The sequence below is a fragment of the Sus scrofa genome, chromosome 7, assembly GCF_054392235.1.
Source record: "Sus scrofa isolate SSC_HxYL_T2T_F1_AM1 chromosome 7, Sscrofa_HxYL_maternal_Yorkshire_Landrace_v2.0, whole genome shotgun sequence".
Lineage (NCBI taxonomy): Eukaryota > Metazoa > Chordata > Mammalia > Artiodactyla > Suidae > Sus > Sus scrofa.
Window position 1 is genome coordinate 51,875,771 of NC_139389.1, and position 4,582 is coordinate 51,880,352.

General features: G+C 40.5%; 1 pseudogene; it reads left to right on the forward strand.

Annotated features, from left to right (window-relative positions):
• Positions 1 to 3,177: 3,177 nt before the first annotated feature.
• On the forward strand, positions 3,178 to 3,428 carry LOC146401577 (small ribosomal subunit protein eS27 pseudogene; annotated as a pseudogene).
• Positions 3,429 to 4,582: the final 1,154 nt, after the last annotated feature.

The following is a 4,582-nucleotide window of genomic DNA, read 5'->3' on the forward strand; positions in this document are numbered from 1 at the left end:
TTGTACAATTAAAGTGGTTGAATTGTATGGTTTGTGAATTCTATTTTCATAAAGCTGTTTTTAAAGAAAAGAGTAGACAGTTTGGTTAAACACAACTGTATACCAAAACTTTAACCAATGCTGTATTTAAATTCAGAGAAAATAAAGGAACAAGATGAATCTAAGTAAATGGGCACTTAGATAAATGATAGTAGCATGGAAAATGCTTGCTCTACTGGATATTTAAATTTTTTCTTTTTCAGTTTAAATGTAGAACCAGTGGCCCAGTACTCACTGAATCTGTTAAAATAAAGCACACAAGGGAAAGGCCATATGATACTTGGCAAACATCAGATTCTTGATTATAGTTAATTAGCCTTAGGACAGTAGAAATTAAATGTTGCTAAGCTGGAATACATTAGCAGCAACCACTCAGAGACCAGTCTTATTAAACACCTCAATTTCTCTTCTCTGAAAGGCACTTGTTACTATCAACACAATTCCTTTCTGGCAATGTAAGATTTTTTTTTTTTCTTTTCTAATTATCTTGAAAAACTTTACAAGATTGCTGGTTTTCCTCAAACTTTGGGGTTCCCATGAAAAATAAATCTCACTTATTCTGGTTCTGAATCTTAAGAATCACTGAAGTCCAGCTTCTAGTCTAAGAGACATTTTTTGGTCTTTTTGCCATTTCTTGGGCCACTCCTGGGGCATATGGAGATTCCCAGGCTAGGGGTTGAATTGGAGCTGCAGCCACTGGCCTACACCAGAGCCACAGCAACTCGGGATCCAAGCCGCGTCCGTGACCTACACCACAGCTCATGGCAACGCCGGATCCCTAACCCACTGAGCAAGGCCAGGGATCGAACCCGCAACCTCATGGTTCTTGGACTCGTTAACCACTGCGCCATGACGGGAACTCCTGTATTTTAGATTCTGGTAACAATTCATGCTGTACACAGAATATTCAGCTAAATTAAAGGTAAAGAATGAAGAATAAATGGGCCATCAATGAATGGGCCTGCATTTTCCATCAGCGGGCTTTCCCCCCAGGAATGGCTGCCATGTCAGATAAAAATTCCAAAATGATTCTGTGACTCTCTGGGGAAGAGTCTTGGAGGGAGACATACCAAGGTTGATGGTTAAACTATGGAGCTCCCATTGTGGCTCAGCAGGTTAAGAACCTCATGGTGTCCATGAAGATGTGAGTTTGATCCTTGGCCTTGCGCTTTGGGTTAAGGATCCAGCATTGCCACAAGCTGCATGGTGGATCACAGATTCGGGTTGGGTGCTGTGCTGTTGTGGCTGTGGCGTAGACCAGCAGCTGCAGCTCCAATTTGACCCCTAGCCTGGAAACTTCCATATGCCACAGATGAGGAATGAATGAATGAATAAATGAATGAATAAATAAGTAAATATATAAATAAATACTAAAATAAAATAAAAACCCCAGCGTCATGGAATGGATTATGCTTAGGACTGTTTGATTATAAGTTTCAAAATCCTAGCTCCCCTAGAATTGGAGAGTGTCATGACTGAAATGAATTGCTAAATGCAAGCCCTTATTTCAGAGATGACAGGCAAAGGGTCCTCATTCTGCCCTCTTTCCCAGAGCCTGCCAATAGCTAGGACCCAGGAGTTCTGCCGCAGAGGTCACCAGCCATTCCATCACACAGCACCAAATACAGCGATGCTCTACCTTGGAGTGTATAAACTACATTTCAAGTTCCATATATTCCTTCATCCCAATAGGAACTTTCTCAGCAAATTGGGAACCTAAGAGATGAGAAAACGGAATCTCAGGGATGTTGACCGTGTTCTCAGATGTTAGTCCTTGGACCCATGGTGTCTTCATCTTTCATTGGGGCCGTTTCCTAAAACACAGGCTCAGGAATATCAGCGGTACAGTGACAGACTTAAGGTACACCCACCCATTCCAAAGCACTGGGTTCTGGTTTAAAGTGAATTTCACCTATTTTTTTTTCTTTGAGTGTTTTTTGTTTAATTACTGTTGTGGTTGGGTTTCTTTTGCACCTGAGATAATTAGAGAAATAGCAATGACTTCTCTTTTCAGATAGGATAGAACGAGGATGCATTTAAGAACAATACAAGGAGGAGTTCCCGTCATGGTGCAGTAGTTAACAAATCCGACTAGGAACCATGAAGTTGTGGGTTCAATCCCTGGCCTTGCTCAGTGGGTTAAGGATCCGGCATTGCTGTGAGCTGTGGTGTAGGTCACAGACGCGGCTCGGATCCTGCGTTGCTGTGGCTCTGGTGTAGGCTGGTGGCTACAGCTCCGATTAGACCCCTAGCCTGGGAACCTCCATATGCCGAGGGAGAGGCTCAAGAAAAGGCAAAAAGACAAAAAAAAAAAAAAAAAAGAACAACACAAGGAGACCCCAACTTCTCCATGAAAACTGAACTCACATTGGACTTGCATCATGTTTTGGATTTTGGTACTATTGTTTCCCTCAGGAAAGGTTGCAAGACAATATCTACTCATAAATATTTATTTGCTCTGCTCAGTCCTGGATATATAATAGGGTGACTGAGTTATGGTCCTTGCCAGGGGAATTTTTATTGTGCTTGCAGAAACAGGAAAACTGTGTACAACAGAATATACACAACACATTATTTTCTTGCGGGTCTTGATGCTTAATGGTGCTCAAACATGAATCTGTAATGAGTTCAGTAACCCACTGCTTCTGGCAAGAAAAAAGATGCAAATGTCCACAAACCACATTTTGGTTGGTTTCTGCTAGCTATAGGTTAAAGATTAGCTTGATCATCTCCAAGTTAGTGCTGGGAGGAAAACCCAGTTTTGGAGTCCTGCGCCAAGGAAGGAGGAATGGAAACTGACTTAACTGAGGTAATGGCTAATTTCCTCCCAGCTGGAGAAGCCTCTGATTAACAATTGACTTGTAATTGTTTTCCTTATTTACAAATCAAAGGGTAAGTATTAAGACAACTCCTTGGGATTAATAAATAAAGACAGTGACTTGTATTGCTCAGTGCCTGATGGAGAGTCCAGTCTGACCTCAATGCCAAGGCTAGAGAAGCTACCCTCTGGTCACGGACACTGCCTTCTGCAGGCCTTGTGGTGGAGTGAACAATGTTGTCATCTAAAAAAAGGGCCTGAGTCCTCAACTTGAAAGAGCAACTTTTGCTTTCCAGCGGCGAGGACGTCCTTACAAGAACATGCCTCTTGCAAAGGACCTCCTTCATCCCTCTCCAGAAGAGGAGAAGAAACACAAGAAGAAGCATCTGGTGCAGAGCCCCCATTCCTATTTCATGGATGTGAAGTGCCCAGGATGCTATAAAATCACCACCATCTTTAGCCATACATGTGTAGTTTTGTGTGTTGGCTGCTCTACTGTCTCTTCTGGCAGCCTACAGGAGGAAAGACAAGGCTTACAGAAGGATGCTCCTTCAGACGGAAGCAGCACTAAAGCACCCTAAATCAAGATGAATGAGAAACAATCCCAATAAACATATTTTGGATACCAAAAAAAAGAGCAACTTTTTACTTTTAGAAAGTTTTCTTCTTCATTTACTAGATGTTTACTGTGGCCCTACTATGTGGCAGACATGATCCAGATGCCAGGAATATAACACAGCCATAACCTCCAGGAATAATGGGAAAAGCACAAGGGCCAGAGTGCATGTCAATTAGGGGTTGTGTGATAGCTTAAGGTCACGTTTCTCTGATTCTAAATGCCTCACTCTTAAAATTGTGGATAGGAAAATGTAATTTCAGCTCTGGAGGATTGTTTTATTAAGTCCACATGCATTAGTGATGCTAAATGCAAAACTGACCACAGACTTCACATACACACACACACATACATATCAAGAATAAGATGCTTGGACTATATATAAAATAGATAAATAACAAGGACCCACTGTATAGTACAGGGTAATATACTCAATACTGTGTACTAACTGATATGGGAAAAAAATCTGAAAAAAAAAAAAAGATCTATGTATACCTGATTTACTTGGCTGTACATGTGAAACTAACAGAACTTTCTAAGTTGACCATATTCCGATAAAATTTATTTTTAGAAATAAATTAAATTTAAACATCTTAAAAAATTTTTTTTAATTTTTTCCTAAAGAAAAACAAAATAAAGAATGAAAACTCCTCTTGGTTTCAGATATATTAAAGTTACAAAAAAAAAATTAAAAAAAAAAAAGAATAATGGGGTTCTCATTGCAGCTCAGTGGGTTAAGACTCCTACTAGTATCATGATGATGCAGGTTTGATCCCTAGCCTCACTGAGTGGATTAAAGGATCCAGCATTGCCGCGTAGGTCACAGCCGTGGCTCCGATCTACCAGGTCTGTAGCTGTGGTGTAGGCCGGCAGCTGCAGCTCTGATTCAACCCCTAGCCTAGGAACTTCCACATGCCGTGGGTGTGGCCCTAAAAAGACCAAAAAAAAAAAAAAACAAAAACAAAAAACGATGCTTAGTCTTACTCCTTCCTGTTCTGGTCTATAAAGAGCATAAATATTTTATATATCACAATATTACTTAAACATAAATTTGGTAAAATTAAAAGATATGTATTGCTTATCTCATGTCACTCTGTGATCTATCTCTG